This window comes from Delphinapterus leucas, chromosome 13 (genome assembly GCF_059928025.1).
Source record: "Delphinapterus leucas isolate spDelLeu-1000000601 "Yukka" chromosome 13, BTC_Dleu_Yukka2, whole genome shotgun sequence".
NCBI lineage: Eukaryota > Metazoa > Chordata > Mammalia > Artiodactyla > Monodontidae > Delphinapterus > Delphinapterus leucas.
In genome coordinates this window covers 55,699,238-55,708,952 of record NC_143141.1, presented here as the reverse complement: position 1 = coordinate 55,708,952, position 9,715 = coordinate 55,699,238, and positions in this window count along the sequence as shown.

Sequence of the window (9,715 nt, the reverse complement as noted above, 5' to 3'; positions counted from 1 at the left end):
TGCTGGGAAACTGGGGGATGGATATCGGAAATGAAGCTGGGTCAGTGGGAGGATGAAGCCAAACAGAGATGGCCCAGGCTCAGGACCCAGGCAAACTTACTCAGAGTTGTGCGATCATGCACAAAGGTGATGGCTGAAGGTGGGGGTGGGGGCTGAAATCCCACCTAAACCCCACTCCCTAAACAAGCTTTGCCTGTGCTGGCAGCATCCTGCACAGGGCCAGGCAGGCAATAGGACAAGACCTGCTCTAAGGGGTGGGAGCAGGCCAGCCTCTGGGAAAGGCAGAGGCAGAAGGAAGGCAGTGTCACAGCTGAAGGAGTCTGGTGGCAGCAGCTGGTGTTCCAGGGACAGGACTCAGCTGCAAAGACCTTGCATGAGAGGGAAGGGCACAACTCAGTTCCCAGAGCCTTTCAGGGCTGGTAGGAAACCAAGGCAGGTATTCACGCAAGGGGCTACACAAACATGATGGTCAGCAGGCACAAAGCAAATGGCCCTGATGATGGAACAGACTGCAAGGTCAGGCCGGGCCCGGGCACAAGGTTGACTCTCTCCTGGGTCACAGAGGATGAGCGACTGGGGCCTGAGTTTGCTGCACTGCTGATGCAATGGGCAGCTGTTGATGCTGGAGGGGGCAGGCTGTGGGGATAGGGAGCTGGGCAGATCTATACACATTTTTTTCCAAACCCTTTGGCAATCGAATGCTCTTCACGATCTGTGAGGCTGTGTGGTAGGATTTACCTCTTTCAGGAAGGGTGGCCTCCCTAATGAAATGGTGTTAGGAGCAAGGGGATATTCCTCTGCTCAGGAATATTGCCCTTATGGTTCTCTGTGCCAGTGTAATCTCTTTGGATAAAGTCAAAGGTCACAAGCTCAGATGCTACAGGAGCCAGGCAGTGGCATAAATGGGAGAAGGAGATCAGACATAAAGATAGGGAGCAGTAGGGAGTGGTAGGGACTGTGGCAAACCAGCAAGCGGATGTTTTAGTGAAGGTCTAAGGAAAGTAGCAGGTGCTCAGCACAACCAACTCTTGCCCAGTGGGAATATATGACCAGCACTTTCAGTTCTTCCAATTTTCCAAAAGAAGCCAGAAACCTAAATTTTTATGTAAAAAAATTCTTTTAAATACCTGTTTTTTAATACCAGCAATGAATTATTATTTACTTTTTTTTTACAAAACTCTTGATGTTATCATGATCTGAATGAACGAACAAGCATTTGTGGGTCACACGTGGCGTCTGGTTTGGGAATTCCTCTCTCCAGGATCCCCTGGAGATGCAGCCCCCTCTGAGAGAGGTCTCACATTGGGTCCCTAATCTCTCCAGGAGGGAGTGCTACTCCAATGCACTCTTTCTTTCTCGCCCCTAGGGTGCTCCTTCTTCCTTTCCCCCTGTCAGAGATCACGGGGTAGTAAAGGAGGCGGGACTCGCCCCCTGAGCTTTGGCATTTGTTTTATTATACATTATGGTCAGGGTTACAGGCTCTGTCTCCCAGAGGTCCTTCCCCCAACTTCTACCCCCTCCCCCAACTTCCAATTAGGAAGAGGGTGCAGGCCTGTGCTGGGAGCTCTCTGGAGAATGCAAGAGAAATGCAAGATGAAGTTTTTCGGTCTGGCTGCTAAGAGGAGACACACGTGGAACACCACAGGAAGTCTCCATTGTTCCTTCCTTCCTTCCTTCCACGGGCATTGACTAGGCCCCAATTGTGTGGCCTGTAACCCACTGGGGAGAAAAGACTTTGACTCCACCATGCTAAAGCTGTAAGCATCTTTTTGGATCATCTACTTATGGTTAATCTGGAGTTTTCGATCTCTCTCCCTCTCTCTTTCTCTTTCAGCAGCATTTTAGAAGCCTGGTCCATTAATCAGATTAAGGTGGGTTCTCTGATCAAAGCGGGTAGGGGAAATCCTGAAGTTCCTGTCCACTTGGTTTTCCTCCCCACCACCCAACCTCCCACCCCCAACCCCCAACTTCCAGCCTTCTGTGAAGTCTCTGAAGAACCCTTCTGAGAAAAACAGTTTGAAAAATCATTAATCCAGTCCAACCCCTGAAAATCCCAGTTTTGGAAACTGAGACTCTGAGAGGTTAAATTACTTGCCCAAGGTCATACAACTGCACCTCCTGATTGCAGGCAGGTCTCTTTCTTTGGCCACCGTCCCATAGTAGTGTAAACTCAAAGTCTCCAGAAAGGGAAGGTAATTGGTGGGAAAGCTGGAAGGCAGACAGCTCAGCATGGGCCCGCTCCCCTGTCAGGGAGGCAGGAAACTTGAGTGGAGGCCCTGCTGGGTGGTTGAGGGGGCAGAGGGTCAAGCAGGTGTTAAATTCCAGAAGCCTAGAGATAAGCAGTGTGAGGCCAGTGGAAAACTGGGATGGGGCTAGGATCAGGTTTGATGTGGAGGAAAGGCCTAGGGGACAGGCTTTGGGTGGAGGTAGAGTTGGAAGATTGGGTTTTTTTCCCTCTCCGTTCACCCAGTTGAATCTGCTGATGGACACCAAGCGTTTTCAACTTTGAAAGCACAACAGAAGGCTGCAAAGCCCAGGCAGACAGGCAGGCACACAGTCGAGTGAAAATAGTGTATTAAGTAAGCCTTAGGACGGCAGCTGGGTTGCATTAAAAATGAATCAAGAGGGCCTTCCCTGGTGGCGCAGTGGTTGAGAGTCCGCCTGCGGATGCAGGGGACACGGGTTCGTGGCCCGGTCCGGGAAGATCCCACATGCCGCGGAGTGGCTGGGCCCGTGAGCCATGGCGGCTGAGCCTAAGCGTCCGGGGCCTGTGCTCCGTGGCGGGAGGGGCCACGGCAGTGAGAGGCCCGCGTAACGCAAAAAAAAAAAGAAAAAAAAAAGAATCAAGATAATGTTTGAATGAAAACAAGAATGGAGTGCTGGGGAAAAGGTGCTCTGAGGGCTCCCTATGGCCAGGGCTGGGCAAGGTTCCAAAGCAGGGCCAGGTCAGCCCTAGAAGCCAACTGGTGGCTCCCAGTGTCTGTGTAAACGAGACAGGAAAGGTGGAGGTAGGCTTGGAGAATGCCCCTTCCTGGGAGCTTCTGGGGACTTTCATTCTCTTACCCACAAAATGGACACAACCATCTCAACTCAGCCTTCATATTGGAGGCTGTTGTGAGAAGGAAATGACATCAGGTTGAGACCCACTGAAGGCTTTTACCAAGGCTAGGGTCGCAACTATACATGCCATCAGAGGTGGCGAAATGTGTGCAGTGACCCTGGAGTAAAATTAGCGGGGGTAGAGACTGAAGAGTGCTTGCCCTGCCCGAAGGCTTTCAGATTAAAGATTCTAAAGCCACATTCTGGCCAAATGAAATGCATCTGCCCCGCACCCTGTCCCCGGCATGCACTCCCTGAACTAAGGTTTTAACTTAAGGGCTGAGCCTCCCAGTGGGACATATATTCTAGATAGTCCTCAAGAACTGCCCTGTCCCTGATAATAGCCACTAGCCCCATGTGGCAATTTACATTTAGATTCCAATTAATTAACATAAAAAATTTAGTCAGTCACGCTAGCCAAATTTCAAGTGCTCCACAGCTACATGGAGCTAGTGGCTACCGAACTGGACAGCGCAGATATAGAACATTTTCATCAGCACAGCAAGTTCTGTGGGTCAGGGCTGCTCTAGGACTATAATCGGTGGAATGATAGGTATTGCAGAGGGAGGTTTCTTCCCTGGGGCTTCTCAATATAATACATCACATACTGGCTTCTTACTCAGCCTAAATTCAAGGTTAATCCTGGAGCCCTTCACTGCTTTCCCACTTCTTTTAAGCCCCAGGCTTTGTTAACTCACTAACTCCTAAGAGTGAAATCTTCATGCTCATTTTGCATCCGCTTAGGACGCAAGGTCTACTGGGAGAGGGCAAGGGTGACAACTGCTGTTTTCCTCTTCTAGCCAGAGATCTTCTGAGGTTACCATGTCTTCCACTACATTAATGATTAAGAGCAGGAATTTCTGAACCCTAAGGGAGATGGCAAGAATGACAGAACTGAGGGAGACATCTGGGCCAGTTAGGACTGAATGGTACCCAAACAGCCTGGTGGAGGTGGCCATCTGCTCCCCTACCAGGGAGGTAGGATAGCAAAGTCGTGACGAGCACATCCCAGCTCCTCCACTTACTAGCTGTGTGACTTGGCCTTTATATATGCTCTGAGTCTGTTTTTTCATGGATAAAATAGAAATGGTACTTACCTCAGAGGGCATTTTAAGGATTAAATGAGTTAATGGAAGGAAGGCACTTAGAACAGTATCTGGCCTGGAGTAAGCATTAGTAGTAGTAGTATTTGATTATTTGTATCATGACCTTGATTGAGGTTGTGAATAAGGCAAGTTCACATACTCAGTGCACTGGTATCCTCCCAACCCTCCCCACACACCTGCTAGATTTTTCCATCATGGCGCCTGTTGAATGCTTAATTATTTGTTTCTTCAATTTTAAGAGCCACTGCTGGGCCCCATCACCAAGGACTTACCCTGCCTTTGCCCCACCGTAGAGCTCCCTTGGTGTTTCCAGCACTGCCTCTCCAGCACTCTGACTACTGCCCAGGCCAAGCAGTAGGCTGCCTCCCAGGCCCCAGGGCTCCTTCGGGAGAGCAGCACAGGCTTGTCCTTATGCATGGCAGTCGAGGGTTGGTCCTGAAGGTCCACGTGATCCAAAACCAGTGCATCCAGACACGGGTACCTCAAAAGGAGAGCAAGTGAAGCCAAAGACAGGTTGAGTCAATCAGATTCCTTCTCTCCAGAATTTGAATAAAGGAAGACCCAAAGACTGCACAGCTTGTTAGCAAGAAAGGCTGATGTTGGGGACTTCCCTTGTGGCACAGTGGCTAGAATCCGCCTGCCAATGCAGGGGACACGGGTTCGAGTCCTGGTCCGGGAAGATCCCACATGCCGTGGAGCAACTAAGCCCGTGAGCCACAGCTACTGAGCCAGTGTGCCGCAACTACTGAAACCTGTGCGCCTAGAGCCCGTGCTCCACAACAAGAGAAGCCATCGCGATGAGAAGCGTGTGCCGCGATGAGAAGCCTGCGCACCACAACGAAGAGTAGCCCCCCACTCAACGCAACTAGAGGAAGCCCACGCACAGCAAAGAAGACCCAACGTAACCAAAATAAATAAATAAATAAGTAAATAATTTTTTAAAAAGGCTGAAAAATGAGGGGACCACAGAAGTCCACGATGGTCAAATGAGAGCTGAGGGGAAGGGGCAACAAAAATTACGTATGCAGGAAGAGAACCACACGGGACTCTGGGCTGGGAAAAGAAGATCTCTGGCTAGAAGAGGAAAACAGCAGTTGTCACCCTGTGCTCCACATGTGCTTCCTTGGCACTTGTCCAGAAATGTTGCTTCTTTTGCCTTCTTCTTCACTAGAAGCCTGGAAGGGACATGGAGTAACTATTAGCACAAAGGCTCCGTAAGCACCTTTAGGATGTGCTAGAACCACTAATAGAAAAAAGCAGCCACCATCAAAATAAACAATTTCTGGGTCAAAAATTTCAGCGCAAACACAGCACAGAGCACCCTCAACTGCCCAGCAGCTCCTTTCTGGTGGGCAGATGAGTGTCTGGACCCAGGGCCCATCAGAGTGATGACTGCTTTCTCCTCCTGGCTCGAGGGTGTCCCTCCATCCAAGAGAATTGGCTTCCTAGGTAAAGAGGCCACGCTTCAGTCCAGGGTCTGCCAATGTGATTTTTTTTTGTAATATCCTCTGTATCTTTATTTTTTTATTGTTTTTTTTTGCCAATGTGATTTGATGAACTCATAGTAGAGCAGTTCTCACCCAAAAAGACTCTTTGGATGAAAAGAGATGAGTCAGGGCTTCTCTGGTGGCGCAGTGGTTGAGAGTCCGCCTGCCGATGCAAGGGACAGGGGTTCGTGCCCCTGTCCGGGAAGATCCCACATGCCACAGAGCGGCTGGGCCCGTGAGCCATGGCCGCTGAGCCTGTGCGTCTGGAGCCTGTGCTCCGCAACGGGAGAGGCCACAGCAGTGAGAGGCCCGCGTACCACAAAAAAAGAAAAAAAAAGAGAGAGATGAGTCAACCCAGGTGGCAATGTTAACTCCTTGAGCAAGTCCATTTACCTTTCCGGGACGCAGGGAACTTGTCCGCAGAAGAGGGGGAGAGAATATGGAGTAGATGCATAACTGGGGCTCCTTGCATTTTATTCATTGATCCCAGGGACCCTCAAAAGACACATCTCCTACTTTAGCCTATCAGCCCTTGGCCTTCCTAGCAAGCTAATCACCTATTAAACAAACCACAGAAATCCTGCTCTTTCTTGTTTGTCTCCCCCTTTCCTTCCTCTGTCATAACAAAGGTCTGTGTTGGGGATCCTCAGCTGGGCTGTAGGGTAAGAACAGTTAATGGGTAGAAGCGGTGACAGGGTCCCACTGAGCAGTGAGGACTGGCGTCAGCCTTAGTTGTTATGTTGACACCCCACTTACATGGAAAACTGGGTGAGGCAGCCTGGCATGTTGTAGGTACCTCTGGGAAAACTGCGAAAGGAAAATTTTAAACACACACCCATAACAACCACCACTTCCTAGGCAGTCAGCGCCTCCTCTGCTTGTGAAAAGGAGCCTGGCCCTGTTTTGGGGGTGGAGGGGTGTGGGGAGAGTGTTAGGCCCTACCTACCTGGGCCCTGAGGCTCTGGGAACGCAGAGGCCATTTTCATCCAGCCTTCAGAAGTTTCCTTTTGTGGCATCGCGGGGATAAAAATATTCCTCCCTGAAGGTGCAACCGCGGCACAGCAGATGTCCCTGACTGAGCACTTGGGAAGGAGCTATTAAAAGGAATGTAATTAGGTTGTCATCCTGGGGCCTCCGAGCCAGGCTTCCGAACGCCATCTTTGTTGAAAGTTTTCCAGACGTCAAATATTTGCGGAACCCGATTTACCAAGAAGGTTGTCCTACACAATAGGACTGAGTGCAGCAAAAGCAAAATGACACGTCCGGTCAACGTTGGCCTCAGGCCCTAAGACTCCTTTGTCTGTGTCTTTTGCCCATTTTGGGTCCTGGCCTCTCTCCCTAATTTCCTCTCCCTTCCTCCACACACATAGCCTCCCATCACAATTTGCTCTTAGGAAAGGCTCTCTCAGTCATTTACCCCTTAGCATGAATGAGGGTAACCTTCTGAGCACTTCTTCCCTCTCCAGGAACATGGGATTCATGCCTGAGCTCTGTACACTTCAGGGAACAGAAGGCTTTGTCTCCTTTTGTAAAAGGGATGTGAGGCACTGGAGCCACGGTGGGGGGAGGGCCTTCCTAGTGACCCTGCAATTGTGTCACAGGCAGCTACCTACTAGTCTGTGTCTGGAGCCAGTCCTGATTCCAAGCTCCTTTCTTCCTTGGAGTCTGTTGTAATCACTCCCCTCCGTTCTGCTTTTTTATCCTGCAGGTTCATCTCCCCATCTGTCTTCTCGGCCATTCATCTATCTACGCATCCGACAGTTATTGAGAGGAGCTGTGCTGAGTGGGAAAGAGAGGGGTGAGCACAGTACCCACGAGCCTTGTCATCATGGAGGGAGACAGCATAGAATCAGAAAGACATTCATCAGATAATTCCAGAAATAAGTGGAAACAAAGGAGAAGGAATCCATGGTGCTGTGAGGATGTGTTAGAGAGGAAACTGACCTGTCAGGGACAGCATATGTGTGTGTGTGTGTGTGTGTGTGTGTGTTTTGAGGGGGATATGTGTTATGTGCTTGGTAATTGGTTCCTTCAATTGGAACAGCTTGTGCAAAGGCCCTGGCCGAGCCTGAGAGGAAATAACCAATTTTCACGAGATCTTTCTCCTACTGGACTTCAGGAAACATCAAGGATTGTGGTTATAAAATTTTAAAAGCAGGGAGAAGGAAGGAGAATCTGAAACCGGTTTCTGAAATCCTCTGCCATAACAAATTTCTTACAGGCAGTTGAGAGATGGCTCTACAAACAAACAGATTTTCTTTGGTGGCAAAGAGAGCTGGCCCTGGCCTCCTCCTCCTCCCAGAGGCCTTCCCTGATATTTCAGCCAGCTTTTTACCCTTTAGCAATATATCACGGTATTTCCCAGGTCAAGAAATATTATTTTACAATAGAATTGTTAATGGCCACCTAATACTCCAGAGTAGAGAAAGCCACAGTTTGACTCGATGAAGCCCCTGTTGTTGGACATTTAGCTTGTTTCTAATGCTTTGCAACCCTAAGTAACTCTTCCATGAATGAACATGCTTGTGTATCAACTTTGCCCATTCCTTGGACTTTTGCTCAGGATAAATTTTGCTACATAGTAACAAATAAGGGCCAGTTTTACTAAACACAAGTTTTCTTAACTGCTGAGCCTGTATACCTGATATACAGGTATACATATACGTAGTGCTCTTCCCACTCGGCAGGGATCCTGCTGGGTCCTCATCCATCCACTGAATTTGCAAGAAGGGATGGGAGGAGTCTCAGCAGGAAAGAACCTAAGTGGACAGTGGCTAAGGGCTGTGTATGGGTGGGGATGATCAGGGGCTCAATCACCACTTGCCTCTTTCTCCACCTGTTCTTCCCCAACGTAATGGACCCAGTCTGTCTATGCTGGTGGAGGGTTCTGCCCTGATGCTCAGCACTCCACCTGCGTAGACAGAGCCTGAGAGTGGGAGGGGCTAGGACCTCTAGCAGGGAGCTCTCTGCAGGAACTTTCTCCAGAAAGCTCACAGCCCCGAGAAGAATTGTGGGGCTACATGGAACATATGCCAAAAGAGAGAGTCCCTGGCGGAGACAAGGCTGAGAAACAGGATACCAATCTGTGGTTTAGAGTTTGTTACAGATGTGTTGTGTAAATCACCTAATCTCTCTAGGCCTCTGTTTCTCCATCCATCACATGGAAGTAATCCTCTTTTATCCCTACTTGACCAGGATGATGCAAAGATGAAGTAAATGAATATATATCTACTTAAAATGAGCTACTGATCATGAAAGTATATGGGAATACACAGGCAGAAAAGAAACCAAGATTGAATAAAGCCATAGAGTATAAGTGGGCTTTGTGTTTTATCCCCAGGGCCTAGAACTGTGCCTGGCATATAATAGGCACTCAGTACATATTTGTAAAATGAACGAAGAAACACATAAACATCTACTCCATCCTAGACACATGCTAAGTGCTTCATAGGCATTATCCCACTTAGCCCTCACAAACAGCTCTTTACCATGGAGGTATAAAATACTCCCATTTTGCAGATATAAAAGCTGAGGCTCAGACTGGTTAAGTAACTGCCAAGCATCATACAGCTAGTGTTTGACAGGATTTAAATTTAAATGTAAGTTCTTCTGATGCCATTCTCCCAGCTCTTCCCACCTCTGTTATGTGTTGCAGGAGAAAACTTGCTGTGATGTGTGCTCATGTCACTGTGCATTAAATGAGATAGTACTTGTTGAAAGCTGCAGCACCTGGCGTGCAGTTAGTGCTCTACGAATATATTATAATACTCTACTCCTTAATTTCTATTTATCACTGCATTGTAAGCACCTCAAAGGCAGGGGTTATTCCTCTCCACAAGCAGGACAGAGTAGTTGCCTAACATACCAATTAACTAAAGCATTATTTTTGAATATCATAACGTGGAAGCAGGATTGTTTCCGTTAAGGCAGGGCTTTGTGCTTTGTGGACAAAGCTAATCTGACCATGACTTTAATGGGAAGCCAGAGCAGGCCATGACTGTCCAGTGGCTTGGAAACCTGGTG